This window comes from Ictalurus punctatus, chromosome 17, assembly GCF_001660625.3.
Source record: "Ictalurus punctatus breed USDA103 chromosome 17, Coco_2.0, whole genome shotgun sequence".
Classification (NCBI taxonomy): Eukaryota; Metazoa; Chordata; class Actinopteri; order Siluriformes; family Ictaluridae; genus Ictalurus; species Ictalurus punctatus.
This window is the reverse complement of record NC_030432.2, coordinates 7820964-7845161: the sequence shown is the minus strand read 5'-3', so window position 1 is coordinate 7845161 and position 24198 is coordinate 7820964. Positions and strand designations below refer to the sequence as shown.

Below are 24198 nucleotides of genomic sequence, written 5' to 3'. Positions count from 1 at the left end.
CAACCTGGTACATTGCTCTTCTACTGTTTCTCACATTCACACAAATGACTGAATAGAAATATTATTCCCATGACAACACAAGTTGTCATTAGGCCAACAGCATAGTGTAATGTAAAGAATTCCCATACTGTAGACAAGGTTTTGCTGCCATTTCCATCAAATGCATTTTCTATCTGAGTGAGGTGACATCCATACCACATTTCAACTAATTCATAATGAAATTTATTTCTAATTGATTTTATTATTGAATTTTGCTGATTATCTACTGCATATTACACACATTCACATCAATGTTTGATTGCATTTTATGGTTCTGGATGGTACAGTAGATGTCTTAACTTCAAACCATAACCATAGATAGAGACACGTGACCAATGAAATTTGTGGGAAGCCTATGGTGACTGAAGTATAAACATTCCTGGTTATTTACTGTCCCCAAATTCATGTGCAGGAGCAATTACCCTGATCCTCCTTGCTGCCATGAAGTAACTTAGTTGACCAGAGCATGTTATAAAACACAAGTTCTTGCAGCTTTACAAGGCAGTATAAGAAAGTAGGTGAAGAGGAGGAGAATATGGTGATGCATGCCAATAGGCCAAGACTTAGGCACTGTTTACACTAGTGCGTTCTCGTTTTAAAACTCAAAACTTTTTCTACGGTTACGCCTGTCGTCTACACTACTCCGGCGTTTTCGACCCTCAAAAACGGAGACTTTTGGAAACACTGAAGACCCCGTTTTAGTTTGAAAACTCCATGCTCGCATTTCAGTGTAAACAGACCAAAACGCAGTCTTTTGAAAACGAAGACGTGGCTTCCCACATTCGCCCCCTGATTGGGTCTTCTGGGTCATTACGTGTCCTTCCCTGATTTGTCAAGCCCCTACCATATGACCATTACGCTACCTTGATCGTATACACAACAAGACAGAGACTGAACCGCAAGCTTTGCTGGCTTCGTTGTCATTCTTAACAGCCATTGTGCTATTAAATTCTGTATTTTATAATAGTGCAGCTGCCTACATGCGCAAGAGGTGAGCTATGATTAGAGCAATCGGCAACAAATCTTATTTCAAGTGGCGTAAGCCCTACAGGGAACACCGGTTTGTTGTGCCTGCTGGTGACTAGTAACCAACTTCCTGTTTACACCTGTATGCTAAGTGTGCATGAATGGTCATGTGACATGTATATTCGGTCATGTAGTGTGGACGAAGATCGTTTCTGAAACACAGCAGAAATGCCAGTGTGGACGAGGATCGTTTTCGTTTTAAAACGTCATTTTAAAACGAAAACGCACTAGTGTAAACAGGGCCTTAAAGCACTGGCCCACGTGCCCATCACTTATATTAGTCAAATAATACAAAAGTTTCAAAAAAATGAGATGTAATGGCGAAGAGAATAGAGGGGGATGCCCAGTTTGGCAAAACAAACAAACAAACAAAAAATCACAAAGATTAAAATAATTATCTGTCATAAAGCAATAGACTGAGAGGCAGAAATACACCCTGGATGGGACACTAGTCCAACGCAGGGCATCACATACACACACACACACACACACACACACAAATATACTATTTGCTTAGACACGCATTAATATAAATGTACTTTCTCATATGTTAGAAATGCTCTTTTGAAAATAATGAAAACGTAAATCTTTTTTTTTTTTTCTTTTATGGGGTAACACTGTGGTATGCCCGTGTGAGGTATGTATCCACGCGCAGCTGAGTTGTGGTATGGAATAGTGTTGAGAGCAGCTGTGGAGGGGCCCAGCCTTGGGGAGAGCTGCAGTCATTCCTCAGCTCCCTCCGAGACACATTCAGCCATCACACCCCATGACAAAACAAACAAGATCTGTGATGACTGGAGCATGGCCAACTTTCTGAGGCTAGAGGGAGAAAAAGAATAAATAAATGGTCCTCCATCAGAGGCAAGCATCCTCCCCAGAAGCTGCTAGTGTTCTGAGAGCCATGTACCCCTACCCCCATCACCCCAACCCCTGTTTGCTCAATACAGTACGCAAGCAAATTAAATTACTGTCTCAAATGGAGAAATGGTGGAGAAAGCTCCTTTGACCAATCACACTATATGAAGAGAAAGGGGGTTCTGCTGATGCAGATATATTGCATGGTATATTTGTTCTCTGACCAAAGACACAGTATGTGCTCCTATATAATGACTTTCATATTTATCCCATGGGTGTCAGCCAGTCACTACAGTCTGCCATCCAAACTCGGGCCAGGCAGAGAAGAGACCTATTAAAGACTTGTCAAGTGTGTCCTATCTGTCTATGAATCTATAGAGTGTAAGTGGGTGGTATGATAAGGGAATGATCTTACTCATACTTGCAAATGATGGCTTTACAGCTGCAGAAGTTTACATTTTGCAGCAGAATTGCTGAAAGGCTATAAATAGAGCCATTGACAAAGGCTAAGCAACTAATATTCTTCTTTCTGTGCTTTGTAAGACAGCTGGCTATAAATTGTGGTTATTGCAGTTTTGTTATTGCAATATTGACAAATGCATCTCTACACTGAGTTTGTACACAAGTTCACAATAAAGCTAAACATTTTATGTCAGAGGTTTGTGTGGTAGTCTGGGAAAACCCATCAGATGTCACTGTGTGAATTTAGCCAAAATAGAGCAAAAAAAAAAAGTTTTTTCTGTCTATAACATACTTTTACACGTCAATTTTTTAAAATTAACATACTTTAGCAAAATATTACAAAAATGTTTTTATTTGCTTTTTAATCTTGCCTAGGCTATCTTCCTGCAATGATTATGTTCCGAAAGGAATCAGTTTCACAAACATGGTTGTAAAAGCAGTCAGTCTGGCTAAAGATATCTAAAACCTTGCTAGCTAAATGCACTATACTCACACAGTGAATGTCATGCATTGATGAAGTTGGTGGATAGCTACCTGCTGTAGCAAAATGGCCATACTTAATCAGTTCAGTTTGATATCAGATATATAATATTATAATATTGGAATCTTTAAATGTAATTTTCTCCCTTTTCACTTTTAGGCATAATCAGACTTTAAAATGCTAACGTTACTTCAGGTTAACTTACACTATATGGTCAAAAGTTTGTGGACACTTGACTGTCACATCCATATGTGCTTGTTGAACATCCCATTACAGACTTAGTCCACCTTTGTTGTTAGTCCATTTTTAGGAAGGCTTTCCACTGGATTTTGGAACATGGCTGTGGGGATTTGTTCATTAGTGAGGTCAGGCACTGATGTTGGACATGGAGGCCTGGCGCAGAGTCAGCTTTTCAGTTCATGGGTGTTCAGGACAGGGATCTGTGCAAGCCACACGAATTTTTCTCCAACCAAACCATTTGTTTTCTCCAAATGTCTTCATGGAACTCACTTTGTGCATAGGGGCATAGTCATGCTGGAACATGTTTGGGCCCCTTAGTTCCAGTGAAGGGAAATTGTAACGCTACAGGATACAATTGTGTGCTTCCAACTTGTGGCAACAGTTTGGAGAAGACCCACATATGGGTGTGATGGCCAGGTGTCTACAAACATTTGGCCATATGTAGTATATAGTAGAAAATGTCGAAATTTCACCATGTGAAGAATTTTTTTTAGGCTGCCACACATACGATTAAATATGATTTAATGCTGTTGTCACACAGTACAGTATAATTGTCATTGTTTTGGCTTCAATACAGTGGAAACTCAACCACTTCAAGTCCAACTATAAATTATTATAGTCATATTATATAAACTATTCAGTAGATACTCAAGAAAGCTGACTAAATGAAGACTACAGAGTGAGGAATGAAAGTAACGAGTCCTAGGAATTTAAGGGGAGAAAATTTTAGGATAATATTTTTAGGATATTTACATCTTTACCTCATATCCCTATGAAATAGAGAATCTATCCATCTCTCTCGCTCTCTCTCTTGAGTTGAGTACTGTGCAAAAGTTTTAGGCACTAGATTTAGCATTTTATGACTTCTATATTATCAAGTCAGTACCAAAAACATTTTAGATTCCCAAGCATTAGTTTTCTAGCACAAAATTAAATGTTACAGAAAATGTCTGTTTGTCATTAAAGAAAGCAGCATATTGCGTAAGAGTCATTTTTCAGTCAAAAAACACAATGAAGACTGATGGATTTTGCTGCAAAAATAAGAAGCAAGTGCGACAATCAAAGTCTCCAGAAGAACTGTGGTTGGTTCTCCAAGATGCTCAGTAAAACGTTTCCTTATAAAACTGCACAAATTGTACCAAAGACTACTATTTTAATTTACATTTTTTTTGTCACAGCAAATATTGACTTGGTTTCATTTACTACTGTTTACTGCTCTTTACAGTGTGTGTGTGTATATATATATATATATATATATATATATATATATATATATATATATATATATATACACACACACACACACACACACACACATACCTATATATACACAAATATACATACATACATATATATATATATATATATATATATATATATATATATATATATATATATATATATATATATATATATATAAATAAAACTTTATATAAGTTTGAATTACTGGACTTTCTAAGAAACAACATTTCAAACACATTTGTGTACAATCCAGTCCACTCCAAATAAGAAAACATGGGAATGAACATAGACCTGTGCTTTTAGGCTTCCAGGCAATTTATCTGTGTTATGCTTAACATGGCTAACACTTTACATTCAAGGCTTAATGCCAGGTCTTAAGACTGGAAGCTGATATCTGAGGAGGGACTTCCCACAGCATTCCAGGGTCGTGGAGGTGATGATTAAGAAGACATAAACAGTGTTCGCTCTGTGCAGTCTGGGTTTAGAAAGTATTTCTTAAATGACTTAATTTTTTATAACCTTTAGACAAATACCAACTGCCCATGTCATAGATTAAATGGATTTTTTGAGGTAACAACCAAAAGGGAATAAAGAAAATAAGCCTGATACACACTACATTACAGGGAAATCTGTGTTGGTTTAAGGCAGAGAGAAAATGCATTATGTACCAGCTTCCAGGAGTATAAATCACATTCTTTTATCGTGAAGCTCAAGTGACCGAAAGCTAAACTCCATTGCTAACCTTTACCTGTAATTTATATACTGCAATCACAGGAGTAGGGAATAATAAACATGTGCACGTACTGTGCAATTATGATCCATTTCCTCTAAATTATCCATAATTGTCAGCCAGTATTAGTAGAGATCTAAGCACACTTCTGCATTAACAGTTGGGGCGGTGGGGGACAGCTGAAATTATTGACATATGTTCCACCTGCACACGATGACCTTGAATGTACAGATGTCATTTGAGCAGTACTGTGATACCCCCTGAAAAACCATATGCTTTAACTGTATATATAACTTATCCACTGAGACATTTATATTTTACTTGGCCTTAATAAAGAAATCCATATGAGAGTGGACAAATCACTAGCCCAGGTACCTGGGATATGCAGCTGGCGGTTAAACAACCAGAGAAAGAAAGAACATACTCATAAACCTTTTAAACTTAAAGAACACCTTGATTAGTTATTGATTGTTTTTTGTAATTAGCCTGCACGACAGATAACCTTTTCAGAAGCATTAACAGGCATGCACAGTATGTGGAACCACTGACTAAACCCAGCAAAATAAAGTTCAGTACAAAGTTGTAATATAACTCTCCCAGTAGTGCAATGCTCAGTATCCTTGCTGAGATAAAATGGGGAGAAAATAAAACTCTATCCAGACTCAAATCATATCTTTTACATGCGATGAGAGAACACCACAGCTCATAACCAAAAGGTAGGCCAAACAATGTGCTGAGATTTTTGTTAAAGATGCAAAGTAGAAACTTTGTGAGAAGATAATAATGACTATGGCTTACACAGGGAATTCACACATGCATGTGTGTAGATGTTAATGCATGTAACGTAATCTCACTTTATGCTATTGTATTATTTTAACTACCACTTTTTAAAATAGTCAGTTAGTTTTCCAGGCAACAAAAACTTGGGCCTGAGCTACACATTGGAGCTATTACTTACCTGATGTACTAGATAATGAATATAATAATGTAATATTGAAAAATATTCACATATGCCACATATTCACAACTAAAGGCAGTAAGGTACACTGACACAAAGACTGTCAATTAATTTCTGCCCCCCATGAGTTGCAGGTCCCCCTATGAGGAGTGCAAGAAAAAAGTTCCAAGGTAAAGCAATTAAAGCATTAAAAATGGGGTGAGACTATTTGGTAAATGAGGGAGTTCAGAAGATGCCGTGAACATTGACTGCTGAGGGAGGAATGGGCCTGTAGTAAGATGAAAGGCGGACTAAGCAATGCCTCATTTGGCTGATCCCTCAGGAGGGCATGGAATGCCACAGTGGGCATCTCACATTTATCCAGCATCAGCAGCTGCATGTCCTCCCTGCACTGCTCCCCTCCCCTTTCCTCCCCTCCCTGCTGGGGCATTCAGAAGATCTTAATTTCACTTCTGGCTTTGGTGCTACAGCCTGGGCTCCAGCCACACAAAGGCCAGGGTTTCAAGTTGAACGTGAGAACCACCTCATCTCCTGACCCCCATCTACATATGAATAACCATAAAGAAATGATGGAACTGAAAGAGGGGTGATTGCAAATGAGAGAATGATAGAACACAGAGCAAAGCGTGCCTGCCATTTTCTAATCACACACAAGATTTCCCACTTCTGATTGAAATTTGTTCAGCCTTTCTAAAGAAGAAATGAGCATTTGGAATTATTCATAGAAAAACAACACTGCGGTGTTTGAAGTTTAGTTGCATTCAAGATTTTGATGCATTTTAATTGAACAAAGCTTACAACTTTAAATCATTTTTCACTGACCAAGCAACGGATGGTATTATAGTCTTATACATATGTACCGGAAAAAAATAAATATCTTTTAAACAATTTTTTTTAAAAAAGCTTGTTTCAAAAACAAAACTTCAAGAATAAATTACAAGATACTACTACAAGATCATTTTGAGGACAAAACAGTTATTTGGATATTAGCTACCGCCCATCCTGAAGGACACTGTTCTCCAAACAAGATTCAGCCTGTTCGTTGGCCTAAAGCTTGCCTTAAATTTGATAATTTATTGCCTTAGCAGCTAATCTGTAGGCAGCCCTCAGATTGACCCCATTCATCAGGGGTCCATGTGCAGGGCTTCTGGCCTGTTGCTGGGGTCTGAGACAGAGAGGAAAAGTAATGAAAACACTTGTACTGACCTGACTTGTCTCTCTCTCTTTGCAGTTACAAATGGGCCCCCTGAACATGTCACTTGGCTCCAGCTGTGCACAGAGAGACAGTGCTTGCCATTAATGCAGAACAAAAATAACAGAACATGTAACAAATTAACCTGGCAGTCACATAATACTGGAATGATTCCATGAATGTACAAAAATAAAGAATATGTGGTATTTTGGCAATATAATATTTGTTTTTATATCACAGTGCTGTAGAATCTGATTGGTTAGAAGATGGCAATAATTTTTCTATAACAGCAGCTCTGATAATAGTGTCAGCTTCAAGGCAAATCATAGGTGAATATTAATGCACTCATTCTAACATGTTTCATGGCTACATAATTCTTGATTAACCCTCCTGTTACCCTCAAATAATATTTTTTCCCCATTGACACCAGCAATTTAAACCTCAGAATATGATTTTTTTTTTTCACAAAGGTTTATGTCTCGGGTAATGTATGTGTCTTTGTTGATTATTTAAATAGCCCTTTATATAAACCACCCCCTCCCACCCCCGCCGCTTATACATCCAGAATACCTATTGCACGACTATGGATAAATTTGCAAATAACCATTAAATCTCACTGATTGACCTAAAATTGGAAAAGTATATATATTTGGTGTTTTAATTGCTTTACAATATTTCTAAGAGTAGACTTTTGTAATTTATAACATTTGGAAAGAATAACAATTTATTCTATCAAGGATAGTAACACGAATTATGTTACAAATAGTATAGAGCCCTAAAAACAGAGGGAAGGTTTTTGAATATTACAGTTGCAATCAAAATTATTCAATCCCCATTGCAAATCAGGTTTATTGTCAAAATTTACAGACTTTCAGTGGTTTGCAATGACCAAATAATAATAATAATAATAATAATAATAATAATAATAATAATAATAATAATAATAATAATAATAATAGTTAAATACAACAAATGCTTCAAGTGGTTTCCCCAAATTCAACTGAAAATGCAACTTTTAATGATTTCTGCAGTTTCAAAATTATTCAACCCCTTCATGGCAAACATCTTTAGCAATTAGTAGAGCACCCTTTTGCTGTTATGACCTGCTACAAATGAGATGCATAGCTTCTGGCAACGTTATTGAGGAATCTTAGCCCATCACGTTCTTCAAATCCCACCAGAGATTTTCTATAGGGTTCAAGTCAGGTGACTGTGATGGCCCTATAGAATCTTCCAGGACTTCTCCACCAAGCCTTGGTGGAATTTGAGGTGTGCTTGGGATTATTGTCCTGTTGTAAGATCCAATGATGCCTAAGCTTCAGCTTCCTCACAGACAGCCTGATGTTTTCTCCTAGGATTTCCTGATACTTCAATGAATCCATCTTGCCTTCCACATGCTGCAGGTTTCCAGTGCCAGAGGATGCAAAGCAGCCCCAGAGCATCACCAATCCACCACCATGCTTGACTGTAGACAGATTGTTCTTTCTTCATTCTTCTTCCTCCAGACATACTGCTGATCGTGCCAAAAAGTTCTAGTTTTGTTTCATTGCTCCACAGAACAGAATCCCAAAACTTCTGTAGCTTATTTATATGATTTTGAAGCGATTTTTCTTGTGCTTTTGGGTCAGTAATGGTGTAAGTCTTGGAGTTCTGGCATAGTACGCACCTTACCGTCCTCACTGAAACCTCAGTGCTTTTTGCCACCAAGTCTTGCTGCAGGTCTTTTGCAGTCCCTAGAGGATTTTTCACAACCTGCTTTCTCAGAAATCTGGTTGCAGCCGTTCATAGCTTTCTTTTTCTGCCCGTTCAAGGTATTTCATACATTTTCTACCCCTAGCCAGTTCGGGTATTTCATACACTTTCTGCCCCCAGCCAGTTCAGACATTTCATGTGTTCCAGCTCAAGAACATCTAGTGGCTTCATTAATTGCATCAGGTGTGCTTGAGACAACACCTGTTTTGCACATTTGTGCTGTTGTGAGGGATTCTATTCAGGGGGTTGAATAATTTTGAGACTGGAGAAGTCATAAGTTGCATTTTCAGTTGAATTTGGGGAAACCACTTGAAGCATTTGTTGTGTTGAACTATTTCAATTGGTTTTTTTTTATTTGTTAATTGCAAACCGCTGAACGTCTGTAAATGTTGACAGTAAACCTGATTTGCAATGGGGGTTGAATAATTTTGATTGCAACTGTATATTGAACATATAAAATTATAGTGAACATTATAAATTTATAACATGTTATAGTGACCTCAATAAAACAATCAAAACAAATATGTAATTTTTTATTTATTTATTTTTTATGTGTTATACAGCTGAAAGAGGCGCTACAAAATGTGTACAGAACATTGAAAAAATATCATCATGTTAATTTTATGTTTACCGGTTTGTTCGCTGGCCACTTTAATAGGAATGCCTGTACAACGCAGCAGTGCATAGTATGCAGATAAGAGGAATAAAACACTTTGGGATGTGCTTTTATAATAGAATAATCAGTACTGGGGGTGGCAACATGAATTCGCTTTATGCATGCTGTATCACAGCATCCTGCCATTTAATTTCTTTTACCTCCACACTGTGTTGTGTTTTTATTCCTTCCATAACCATCTACGTCCTAGCATCCTGAACATTTTTCTTACAAATATACTCTAGGTAATATTCAAGTATAGGTTATTTTTGAAAACAAGCAAGGTTGTAGAATATCATAAACAACTAAAGTTTGTATGTGTGTGTGTATTCAGGTAACAAGTGAACCAAGACTAGTAACTGGAGATATAGGGTGCGATATTTTTTCATTGTTAGCCTTTTAATATCTAGCACAAAAAGCAGCATCAATCTGCAGCCTGACAGGCCATTATTGTCCTCTCCTGCTTTTACCCTCTCCTGTTTTTCCTCCAGCCTGTCAGGCCAGAATTACAGTTGGTTTCACTCCCTTATACTACAGTCATGAATGGCTGATGTTAACTGAGACTAATAAAAGAGAATGGCTCTTATAGGCAGGGAGCATCATTGTGAAGGTGCAATGCAAGCCTATGTGATTGTACATGCCTGTAGTAAGCACTCTGATAATTAAATCTGTAACAGTAGCATAGTGATGAACTACTTGTCCCAGACAAGCTATATATAGAGCATCATTAAACGGATTTAAGGATCCTCCTTTCTGTCTCTGTTCCTTTATCTCTCTCTTTTTTGCAGTAGATTATTATGACCCAGAGCATTCTCCTCTGTCATTATTGCCCTGCACAGCTTTTATCATCCCAATAAATCTATTCCAGCAGTGCTATCCCATAAAGAGGCAACCAGTGAATATCAGCTGCTCACTTTACCCAACAGAGAGACAGCATTGATAGTTAAAGGCACTCTTATACAGACTAATAGCAATGACAACCATTTGTCTCAACTGAAACCTGGTCGGAATGATTACTGCAGCTCCCATCAAATTTAACTATTCATCAAGATATAATTCAAAAGCAACTCAATGCCCACTGAGCACAGAGTATTCAGCAGGCCAGTAAGGTGACATTTAATTAGATGTTTTCAAAGATGCTATTTTAAACATGAGACATGCAAAAGTTTAAGTGAGATAATGGATGCTAAGTGTTTTACTTTTTACTCTAATTTCTCTTCCTTTTGCATAGATTATAAAAATAAATTAGAAACCAGAATTTAATTAATAACTTACAAGTGTGATAATTAATTCTAGAGATAAAAAAACAACTTTATATTATTCTAACAAGCTACAATAAATGGTGAGAATCTATGTAATAAGTTGCCAAATCTATTAAAACCAAATAAAATCTGTGAGTTGTTTATCAACTTCATATGGACCCTGCACTACCATGTACACAGAACAATAACAGTGTTTCCGCTTATGTTCATTTTTATTAACCGTCTTACCATTTAGCTTTTAAATCCATCATTGAGACAGACGGAAGCTGTGAAGGAACAAAGAGGTTAAAACTAATATTTCTTTTCAGTGAGATTACATCATTTTACTAGTGTGAGAAAGGAAGCTCCTTACCGGGCCTAATACCAGTCACATAGGAAAGGCCTACCTTCCTACAGGCCTCTGTGCACTCACATTGTACGCTTTTAGCATAACAACTGAACTGCATCACCCCATATTCAAAACACAAGGCTGACATCAGTTAGATAATCATGTAAAGCCTGATGCTGGTGTGCTAGACCAACTACGAGATCTGATCTACCTGACATAGTTTGGACTAAAGCTTGATAAACTGACATCATAACTCTGTCATCCCAGTACACTGTCTACTGGGAAAAATGCTGATTTTATGTTGTTTTTCTAACTTATGGTAATAAAGTATGAAGTCAGCACCATGTACTGTATACTGTGTACTGTATTCAAAATATATGCAGTTGAATAGACTGTGTTATATTGTCCTACATATATAATGACCAAAATGGGCCCTGATCACAGATCTACTCACTGATCCTGTTTGCCTTAGGGCTGCAGGTGAAAACAAACTATGAGATTAATACCTCCATTCCAACCATTTTGAAGATGGTTGCCTCATTCTGCAGATGCCAGTAGCAATTTTTGGGCAGTTGAATGCTCTTTACCCCAGGATAAAATGCAAAATTGTGCTTGTCTTTGGCACCCTGAAATGAGACATCTGATAATTTTCTGGCATTTAGAAAACAAGGATGCATACAGTGTGATCAACAGGGGGTAGGGACTGTGGTGTAGAACTAAAAGAAACTGACCTCCCCAAATCCATAGTGTCAATTATCTATTCAAGTTTGCTAGAGTGTATGCACAGAGCTTCTATAAATTACTGTAATTTCAAAATAACCCATGCAGCTGGTTAGTGACGCTTTCTGACATCTCAATAGACAGACTCATTAATTCACCGCTGATCTTTTCAATTGGGAGATCATTCAGTGGAGCTGTAGATCATTTCTATATTGTTCACCTACCAGACTCCATCCATCAGGCCATACAGGATACAACACCAGGGCAGCAATTTTACTAGCCTTAAAGCAGGTACTAATATAAATATGTTAAAATGGTCCATTATCTTAGACAGTCCCCTCTAAAAGTATTGGAATTGCAAGGTCAATTCATACAACAAAATTGTCTTCCCTACACACTGAAGACATTTGAGTTTGAGATCAAAAGATGAATATGAGATGACAAATCAGAAATTCAGCTTTCATTTCCTCATAATTACGTCTAGATGTTTTCTACAACTTAAATTGCACCTTTTCTTTGAACCCACCAATTTTTTTCAAGAAATCAAAAATATTTGAACATGTGACCTAAGTGTTTCTTGCTGCCCAGATGTGCCCTGTTAAAATGATTGTTTAAAGAATTAACAGCTCTGAATGTCTATTTTGTTAAAAGGGATAAACCAACATGAAGACCAGAGAATTACCTATGGGAAAAAAGCAAGCCATTTTGAAGCTGAGAAAAGACGGAAAATTGATCAGAGCCATTGCACGAGCATTGAGCATAGCAAATACAACAATTTGGAATGTCCTGAAAAAGAAAGAAACAACTGGTTTACTAACAACCAGACATAGAAAAGGTCAGCCAAGAAAAACAATAACAGTTGACAACAGAAACCCTGGGTGCGTTGTGAAGAAAAACCCAAAAATGAGCGGCTGTGGCTCAGGTGGTAGAGCGGGTTGTCCACTATTCGTAGGGTTGGCAGTTTGAGTCCCGGTCCACATGACTCCACATACACTTCCTTGGCAAGACACTGAACCCCAAGTTGCTCCCAATGGCAAGTTAGCACCTTGCATGGCAGCTCTGCTACCATTGGTGTGTGAGTGTGTGTGTGAATATGTGAATGAGACACAGTGTAAAGCACTTTGGGTAAAAGCGCTATATAAGTGCAGACCATTTACCAAAAACAACAGCTAGTGACCTCACCAACATCCTTCACAGGGCAGGGGTGAAGGTTTCACAATCCACCATCCGAAGAAGAGTTCAGAAATATAGAGGCCATACCACAAGATGCAAACCACTCATCAGCAGTGTGTGTGTGTAATATATGTTAGCTAAGTCAAACATAAACGATCTAATTTTACATTAATAAAACACAAAACATTAACCATTTACCTCGACAGTAAGCAAGAGCGCATTAGTTGAGGAAATAGTGTGGGGCTTGTGTCTGTTTATATTGGAAAGTCCAAAATACCTATGCAGATCATTCCAGATTCAGATGTTGATCTGCTCATCTTTTCATGATACTTTTGTGAGGAAAAATACTCCTCTTTTGTTGTTTTTTAAGTGATAATTTGTAAAAGCATACTCCAATATTTTTGCGAAGATCCTATGCAAAATGCGTAGCAGTTGGTAGGTCTGGTAATATAATATAATGGGCAATAAACTAGGGATGTCACAAGAATCGATACTTTGGTCGGTACCAACATTCTTAAAACGTGACGGTACTTGTTTTTCGACATTTCCATTGGTACCGTTTGTAACGAAAGTACCGACGTTGCGATTCTTCCGGACCTGATTGGGGCAGCAAATACGCGCAAGTGTTTTAGTCGGTCCACAAGTGAAGAAGAGGAACGCCTACAAGAACATGGGGAAAAACTACAAAAGATTAGCTTAACAAGCTTAGCTCCGCTCCGACTTGAGAGGAAAAGAGAGGAAAGCTAGTATCGGTTAACAGTGTGCAACCGATGCTATAGTTCATTTCAAACAAAGCGACGAAAAACCTGGAATTTGGTGAAGCACCTGAAAGACAGTCCTATATTATGTTTGTTTGAGGCAGCTGGCATTGTGGCCGTGAAACCAGCTGACGTTATGCTCCATAATGTTTGTGATAGCCAGCTATTTGTTAACAATGCTAACGCATTGCAGTGTTATAAACTACCTCCTAATGGGCCACCATGGATCGCCATTCAGCCCATGTCCTGTCAGCGAAAATGTAGCCTAATGACACTTATAATTAATCACATGTTCATGCTTTTAATAAATCTTTTTGGTCTGCCACCATATCAGTGAATTTAAACTAATGCATCTGTGTGTGTGTGTGCATGCATGCGTTCAGGAGTGCACGTCACACTCATTATCAGACAGTCTATGTCTCTGTGAGGAGGATATCCTCCAGGAGAGGTTTTTGTTTTTTCATTTTTATACCACACCGTGGTATCGATTTTGTTATCGAGTACTTTTGGTGGTATCGGTACCAACTACTAGATTTTTGGTATCATGACATCCCTACAATAAACATCACTGGATATCATGATCATGTATAGCTGACAATATTATCATCACACAAGCCTATCAGCTATTATTGCCACTAAAGACGACCTTATAGTGCTTAGATATTGATCAGGGGGATTCGCTTCTGGGCACTACAAATATTTGGTAATGCCGTATGGCATGTTCAACACTCCCTTACTCCAGGCCTTTGATAATTATGTCCTCTGGGGAAGTTTGTCATAGCCTACATGGAAGATATGAAAGATCATATTCAACATGTTAAATTGCTCATTAAAGCTGAAGTGCCAATTTCTAATGCCCAAAATGCCTGTCATGGTGTCATTATTAGTAAAGAGGGGGTTATCATGGATGACACAAAATTTGGTGCACTTACACAATGGCAGACATCGCAAAACTTTAATCACCTCCAGAGGTTTTTAGGATTCTCCAATTTCTTTTGATGCATCTATTAATCTGGTATTTTCATGGAGAGTATTTTCACTACAGAATGTCACAAAAGTCTCCATACACAGGTTGGTTGGTCCGCAACACTGCCAGTCTTTTTGAATTTGTTAATACGTTTGGCAACTGTGTCGTGTGTGATGTGCTTGCAATGTTTCCTTTTAAAGTCCATTTCAACATTGTGACAGCTTCCTGATCCATGAGTATGATTTCAATACTTCCTCTGTGTCAAAGGCATTCTTAAAGGCTATCTGAAAAAATATATATAACATAATCTAAGCATGAAACATTTTGAAGACATTTAGCTAAAAAGTGGCACCTTAATGGCACCTTTCAAAGTGTGGGATATATTATGCAGCACGTGAACAATCAGTTCTCGAAATTAATGTGTTGGAAGCAGGAAAAATGGGCAAGTGTAAGGAGCTGAGTAACTTTGACAAGGGCCAAATTGTTGTGGCTAAAGGACCGGGTAAGCACATCTCCAAAACAGCAGGTCTTGTGGGCTGTTCCTGGTATGTAGTGGTTAGCACCCACCAAAATTGGTCCAAGGAAGGACAACCGGTGAACCGGTGACAAGGTCAGGGGCAGCCAAGACTCTTTGATGTGCGTGAGGAGCGACGGCTAGCCCAACTGGTCCGATCCCACAGAAGAGCTACTGTAGCACAAGCTGATGAAAAAAGTTAATGCTGGCTATGATAAAAACATATCAGCACAAACAGTGCATCACAGCTTGGTCAGAGTGCCCATACTGACCCCTGTCCACCACTGAAAGTGCCTACAATAGGCCTAGGCTGATGAATCACATTTTCTTTTGTGGATTGCCGGGTGTGTGTGCGTCACTTACCTGCGGAAGAGATGGCACCAAGATGCACTATGAGAAGAAGGCAAGCCAGCGGAGGCAGTTCTACTGTGGGCAATGTTCTGCTGGGAAACCTTGGGTCCTGGCATTCATGCGGATGTTACTTTGACATGTATTACCTACCTAAACGTTGTTGCAGAACAAGTACACCCCTTCATTGCAACAGTATTCCCTAATGGTCTCTTTCTGCAGGACAATGCACCCTGCCACACTGCAAAAATTGTTCAGGAATGGTTTGAGGAACATGACAAAAATTCCCCAGATCTGAGTCTGATCACGCATCTGTGAGATGTACTGGATAAACAAGTCAGATCCATGGAGGCCACACATTGCAACTTACAGGAATTAAAGGATCTTCTGCTAATGTCTTGGTGCCAGATACCACAGCACACCTTCAAAAATCTTGTGGAGTTCATGCCTTGAATGGTCAGAGCTGTTTGGGCAGCACAAGGGGTACCTACCCAGTATTAGGCAGGTGGTTCTAATGTTATGCAGATTGGTGTATATTGTACTGTATATGCACGCTAGTGCTAATATCACAATGAGTATAACCAACAGATTGATATGTTTATTTGTTATAACTACAAACTAGGTGTAAAGAGCACAGTACATACTGTTTACAAATCTGTTTGGATTAGTCAAGGTAGCTGGAGAGAATATCACACAATTATACATTATTTCACAGAGAGTTTGCATTAAGAATGCAAAAGTATTGCAATTGTTTGAGATCTTACAGTTATATGGAATCCCCATATTAATGAAATCTTCCAGACCTATAAAAATGTTTAGGATCCCACACTAAAAACTGAGGCAGTGACATTTCACAGGGAGGTAAGTAAGTAAGTAAATAAATAAATAAAAATCCTTTTTTCTGTTAATTATGTAATTATGAACAGTTCTACAGATAACTATAGTTATTTTACATCTAACTAATACACTGCATTTCCAACAACAATGCCCTACATAAAATATAAAATTGATGAAGATTTGATTTGAAGGCTCAGACACTTTTAAGTAGGAATGTATCTAGAATTATCATGCTTGTGAAATAAGCATGGCACTACCACGTGTCACACCCACACAGCCATAGTCAAGTCAAATATCTATTGTTACATCACAGATCACAGCTATTCACACAGAAACATCCCAGAACACATTGTACAGTCCTAAAAACACCTGAAGCACAGAATCTTTTTCCAGTGTAAATGTTCCCAGCAGACTTTCTTTTCCCTTAAAGCCCCCTACCCAAAATACTGACCAAAATTGTAGACTACGGGTTTGGTCCCTCACCTTCTTCCTCAAATTTCACACCTTCTGGTTTGAAGTTTCTCTCTCCCTCTTCTCAGAGGCAGAGGCAGTGTAAGGGAGGTAAACCTCTTCAGACACTTGTTTTCTATTTCCTTTTTTCATTTGTTTGTCCCTTTTTAGATGAATCCACTCTTCATCCCTCCTCCCACTCAGCAGGATGTAAAAAAGATGAGGCGCACAGTGAGAGCGAGCTAGACAGAAGAGTGCTACACAATATATATATATATATATATATATATATATATATATATATATATATATATATATATATATATATATATATATATACAGGAGAACTTCACCTCCCTATTTAGAGGCTGGGTTTCAGGGGAGGCAAGCAAGCCTCAGCAAGCATGTTCTGAAGTAAAAGACACTTTTATACACATAGGACTTCCTTCTTTCCAGCCTCTGGGTCCCACCTCCTCTCTGCCTCTGTCCCTCCCTACATGCCCCCCCTTCCCGCAAACAAGCTTCGCAGGCTTAATAGGACTCAGCAGTACAGCTAAGTGCAACATTCAGTCTGAACTATGAATGGATAAAAATCATAGGCTGATTAGTCATTCAACAGATTAATCAATTCATGGTGTCCTAGAGAGGTTTTTTTTTTAATCTTGATTTAAGTCAAACAATATTACTAAGGTGACAAATTAGACAATTTCAAGCTTAAGATTAGTTAAATATCTAGAAAAAAGCTTTAAATGTGTTAGATGTTTTATAATCAATTAATAACAAGACAGGTAAATTTGGCTTTATACAGACTCTTAAAACAGAGTCTGGTTTTACCATAGCCTCAGAAGCACTCTACTTGCACAGCTGACAAAGGAGATTTGACTGAAGTGTTCTGTTTTACTGGAAACTTTGTACACCTTCGCCGTCGCACTTCCTTTTTTTTAATATAAAACTGCTTCATTATGGTTTTTTTTGTCTGAAAAATGTTATAAAATTAGCTTTTTTTTACTGACATGCAAATGTTATTCTGTAACATTTAATTTTGTTGGAAAAATAACATTTGGAAATTTTTTTGTACTGACTCAATAATGAACATGCCATAAAATAAACATCTATAGCAAAAGCAGATAGTCTTAAAGGAAATTAAAGTAAATAACACTTTATATTTGGTTGCACATTTCCTGTTTGTAAAAACTGCATCAAGCCAGCAACCCACTGACATCACCAAACTGTGGCATTCTTTTTTTGTGATGCTTTTCCTGGGCTTGTACTGCAGCTTCTTTCAGTTGTTTCTTTGTTTCTCCCATCAGTCTCCTCTTCAGGAAGTGAAATGCATGCTTAATTGGGTTAAGGTCTGGTGATTGATTTGGCCAGTCTAAAACCTTCCACTTTTTCCCTTTGTTATGTTGGCAGTATGTTTTGGGTCACTGCATGCTGAAATTCCTCCCAATTAAACTGGATGCTTTTCTCTGTAGACTGGGAGACAAAATGTTTCTGTAGACTTCTGAATTCATTCTGCTGCTACCATCATGAGTTACATCATAAATAAAGATTAATGAGTCTGTTCCAGAAGCAGCCATGCAAGCCCAAGCCATGACACTACCTCCACCATGACCAATGAGCTCATATGTTTTGGATCATGAGCAGAGACTTTCTTTCTCCACACCGTGCCCTTTGGGGGTTAATCTTGATTCCAGAACTTTTGTGGCTCATCTCGGTATTTCTTTGCAAATTCCAAACTAGCTTTCCAATTCTTACTGCTGCAGTCATTAACAGAGTAATTAGCAGCCAGGTTTTATTAATTAAACACACTAAATGTTACTAATTAATAGTTATATAAGTATATGTATATGACATAAGTATATGACATACATTCACATACACCATGGATATGAAACAGTACATGCTAAAACCACTCATTTTTTCAGCAGTAATGCTATCCAATAACTTATTTTACTTTTTATCTATTATTTGGATATTTCTGTAATTGGTTGATTTTGGTTTTTCTTCTACACACTTCTGACTGCATATTGTGTATTCTGTATATTGTGGGCGTAAGGCTCTTTTTACTGTCAGATCAAAACAAGTTGTACAGTGAAGGCATAATTTTCTAGAAGCATGTGTTCTTTGAGCCAGCCACTTTCATCACTTCCTCTCTCTCTACCCCTCTTCCTGACCTCAGTTTGTCAGTTCACAGCTGCTCATTAAAATAAAACTGAAACCACTGTTGATGTACACACATTAATCAGCTCTTGTTAATCAACCTGGTTCTCTTTATGTGGTGGAACACTTGAAAAGTAAGTGCTTGAATTTCTTGCATGGCAGAAGTTCATGAGAAGTGAAACAATGGAACTGACTGAACATTTCTAAATGTGAAGAGCCTATAGCATCTCTCAAAATATAGAATAGAACAACTTCTGAACTTTGCTATATATAGACACATCATTGAATATTTTACTACTATTACTTAATTCTGTAATGTAAACCCAAGTTTAACCCCTTAAAAACCTGGTTTATTAGTAAAGCATATTATATGATACCAGTAGAAAGGGGTATGTAGATGAGAAGTGACAAAAACTGATAGGAATTGAAGGGGTTAGCTGGACACCACTGCAGTCTGTTCCCTCTGTTTGACTGCAGAAAAGGGGAATTAAAAAATGGAGGGCTTTGCTTTGCCCGCAGATCTGTCAGAAAGGTCAAAGGCCACAGGGAACAAAGGCAGATGAGTGCACTTGCACTGATCTGAAGGTGGTGCACAGACTGCACCAGAATAATACAACCTATAGAGGTGAGGAAGGGGGTGGAGGCTTGTCAACAAGGTACCCAAAATAAAAGCACTAAGTTCAAGACACTTCAAAGCCTGAATATAAAGGCTATTAAAAGTTTTAAGAGATCTTAGCATGTAAGCAGCCAGTGCCCTTAGCCCTCGGCCCTTTTTAATGTATACCCATAAGCAGTCAAACAGGCTCCATTGTCTCAATACAAAAACTACAAGCAGAACAAATCTAGGAAATTTACTGCTTTACAAAGGTCAGGTTCCACAACATTCAATGACCCATGAATCTCATTAAAAAACTTATGTTTGAGGTTAAAATAGAATGTTCAGTTATATCTCGTTACAACTGTCATCTGACTTTTTTCCATATAATTTAATGAACGTTGTACCTTCCATAGCATACTGTTGCCAGACAAGGTGTGACACAAAAAAATGTTTTAAATTGAATGTAAGTTTAAAGTGAATGGTTAAGTACAATTCTGCATTTGGATGTGCCAATTAACACCATCCCCATTTATGTGGATGTCTGGGAAACCCTTCACACATGGTCAAATGTTGGCATTATCTGCAATATAGGTAGTTCTGAGAACTATGTAAGCAAAATGATTCTTTTTTGCATGTAGCATTTTAAAATCTGGTTACTCCGAAAAATCACACTTAAAGATTTCATTCCAATTCCACTGAAAGACACGCTCACCTACTTCAACATTTTCAACCTAACCTACTTATGGGAAAATAAAATTACTGCCAAATTTTAAAGAATTAAAAGTTTACAATGGGAAATGATCACAAAGTTATCACAATGATTATCAGCATCATCTACATCGGTCTCTGTCTTATCAAAGTCACTCACAGTATTTAAATATAAGCCTCAGAATCATCATCATCTCTTCACTCAACTGATCACTGTTCATGCTAAAACAATTGGGGAAATTATCTCTAATTAATTCAGTCAGTTCTGTTCTGCTGACTAAATTTCTTGTTATTAACGTCATTGTATTGTTAATTAAAGATTTTTCAAACTTATGCTGTTATCTGTACAGTGCTCTTCTCTTATTTCATGATGACGTGATGCCACAGGAGCATTGCAGACATTTTGACAGCCACAATTTGTTCACAAACATATCTGATTAGGATTATGAGTTTTACTGTGACATGTGACTAAAAACATGATCAAATCATGAGAACTTAAGACATCTTACTCACACTGAATGCATTTACCATTGTACTTGTTAAACTGGCTCTTTAGCTAACATCTGTATTTAGACATTTGTTGGAAAATAACAAATTAAACTGTCATTTTGAGAAAGTTTTTATATTTTTTCAATAGAGATTCAAAATATACTACTGTCAGAAAAAGTCAAATTTTGATCATATTGGTCTGTTTCCAGCTAATGGCAATTTACACTATACGTTCTTTGTAACAAGCAATATTACCTCAGTTTATATATCCATTTAATATTTCCCCAGTTTAGCAATGACAAAAACTTAGATCACAAAAGCAGACAAAGTAATGAGAATTCCAGGGATTTGTATGCCTTGTGACAGGAAGGATCACAAAGTAGTTCTAGATATCTGAATATGCTCTGGCTGCTAATAAACATTAATGTGCATTTACAGAAATTTGATGCATTTTGTAGAGATTAACAATTTGTTTATCTTTTTATGTTCATCTTTGTAGCTATGTCTAAAGCAACTTATCTTGATTATCTATGATTATATAATCAAGCGTAAAGTTTTAAAGTAAAGTACCATACCTTCCCGGATCTACACACTCCATATACAGTCCCCTCCAAAAGTATTGCATATCCCTTGCTTGCAATAACTGCGTCAAGCTGGCGACCCACTAACATCAATTGTTGCATCCTTTTTTCTTTTTTTTTTTCCAGGCTTGTACCACAGCTTCTTTCAGCTGTTGTTTGTTTTGGGGGGTTTCTCCCTTCAGTCTCCTCTTCAGAAATGAAATGCTGCTCAATTGGGTTAAAGTTTGAAAATTGACTTGGCCAGTCTAAAATCTTTCACATTTCCCCCCTCATAAAATCCTTTGATGTTTTGGCAGTGTGTTTTGGGTTATTGTCTTGCTGCATTATGAAGTTCCTCTCAGTTAGACTGTATGTCCTTCTCTGTGAATTGGTATATAGAATGTTTCTGTAGATTTCTCTAGACTTGTGAGCCAGAAGCAGCCATGCAACGTGCAGGAATGTGGCTTGGGAGGCCGTCTTGTCGACCTGGGACAGGAACGGGGCTTGGCAGGCCGTCTCGTCGACCTGGGACAGGAACAGGGCTTGGCAGGCCATCTCGTCGACCTGAGACAGGCACGTGGCTTGGGAGGCCGTCTCGTCGACCTGGGACAGGCACGTGGCTTGGGAGGCCGTCTCGTCGACCTGGGATGCCGTCTCGTCGACCTGGGACAGGCACGTGGCTTGGGAGGCCGTCTCGTCGACCTGAGACAGGTACGTGGCTTGGGAGGCCGTCTCGTCGACCTGGGACAGGCACGTGGCTTGGGACGCCGTCTCGTTGACCTGGGACAGGCACGTGGCTTGGGAGGCCGTCTCGTCGACCTCGTTCAGGAACTTCACTTTATGCTGGAGCTCTGGAGAGGAGACAACCTCATGGGTCTCGTGCTGGAGCTTTGAGGAGGAGTTCGCCCTGTTGACCTCCAACCTGGGCTCTGGGGAGGAGGTCACCACGTTGACCTCTGGCTGGAGCTCAGCAGGTGAGACCACCTCGTGGGTCTCAGGTTGGAGCTCTGGGGAGGAGGTCGCTACGTTGACCTCCAGCTGGAGCTCAGCAGGTGAGACCACCTCGTGGGTCTCGAGCTGGAGCTCCGGGGAGGAGGTCGTCTTGTGGTAGGTGTTGAATGGCCTCGCAGGTTCATTCATGAGACTGGCTCTCCCCAAAAAACTCATCCAGGTTGGGGGTGTACTCTGAACTCCCAAACTCCTTTACCAATAGTCCCACAAACTGAGTTACATTGTGAAGACCCTTGGATTCTGTACGGGCCAGACCCTTACAGGCTTAAAATATATAATTGGCATTCGAACAAAAAATACTCAGGGTAGCCGAAAATCCATCATATGGCTCTGGGGGATACATGGCAACAAATTGAGGAAGCTTGATGGAGTTGAGCCTTGGGAGGGTGTTCCTTATTACAGGAACGGTAAGAAGGAGGGTGTTCCTCCTTCTTCCTGCTGCATCCATGGTGAGGCAAAGTATTCTGTCACGTAATGGAGTTGAGGAGGGATACAAATGTAGATAAGATCTTTATTATATGAGAGACAGGCAGACAAATCCAAATGTGAAACATAGATGTGGTCACAAACAGGCAATAGTTCAGGCGATCAGCAAACAGGAATAAACGAGGCAAAATAAGAATCAAAAACGAGGGCAAAAACAAAATCAAAACTAGGACACAAAACACAATGAACAACGGCTTGGTATAAGGAAAACACACGTAATACTTTGCAGAGACTTAGTGTTCAAACAGTCTCTTATGCGTGGTGTGAGATTGGATGAAGGTGTGCGTGATTAGAATGAAACTGAGTGTTCTGGGAATTGCGGTCCATGTTTGTAGGCCACAGTGCAGGATGGGAAATGTAGTCACTGGTTTGCTGGGATATGACATTTCTCGCCATGAAAATAGCCATAGAAGCTGGCATGGCATTAAAACACAAGCAAACAAACAAACAAACTTTGAAAAAAGATTGTGATACCTATAGCCCAGTCCTGTGAAGGTTGTTGGTGATGTCACTGATTGTTGTGTTTGGGTTTTTCCTCACAACTTCAGCAGGTTTCTGTCAACTGCTGTTGTTTTCCTTGGTCAACCTGTCTGATGTCTGGTTGTTAGTACACCACTGGGTTTTTTTTTTGTGTTCAGGACATTCCAAATTGTTGTATTTGCTATGCCCAATGCTTGTGCAATTGCTGTGATCGATTTTCCATCTTTTCTCAGATTCAAAATGGCTTGCTTTTCTCCCATAGACGGCTCTATGGTCTTTATGTTGGATTATCCTTTTTTAACAACAAATGCAGTAGACATTCAGAGCTATGAATTGTTTAAACAATCAATCTAATAGGGCAAACCTGGGCAACAAGTAACACTGGTCAGTCACGTTCCAACACTTTTTATCACTAGTGGGTGGGTTCAAACAAAAGGTGCTATGTCTTAAGTTTTTTAACACATCTAGATTTAAATACCAGAAAATGAAAGCTGAAATTATGATCCATCATCTCCTAGTCATCTTTTGGTATCAAGCCCAAATAAAAAAATAATAATAATAAAAAAAAAAGAATTGGCCTTGCCATTCAAATACTTCCAGAGGGGACGATTTTACAAATGGCCAAGCAATTAATTCCAATTCCATTTCTTCCTCTTTTTTTTTTTTTTTTTTTTTTAGCTGGCAGTGACTATGCAGTATGAACATTTATGAGGC

General features: G+C 38.5%; 1 long non-coding RNA gene across 1 annotated transcript in view; it reads right to left on the bottom strand.

Annotated features, from left to right (window-relative positions):
• Positions 1-17236, bottom strand: part of LOC108278377 (uncharacterized) — a 99033-nt gene extending 81797 nt beyond the window's left edge. Inside the window, exons 1-2 of the long non-coding RNA XR_001815322.3 lie at positions 17023-17236; positions 7240-7302 (exon numbers count right to left, since the gene is read on the bottom strand). This is a non-coding gene — a long non-coding RNA (uncharacterized LOC108278377). The remainder of the gene's footprint in view (positions 1-7239; positions 7303-17022) is intronic.
• Between the last annotated feature and the right edge of the window lie 6962 nt (positions 17237-24198).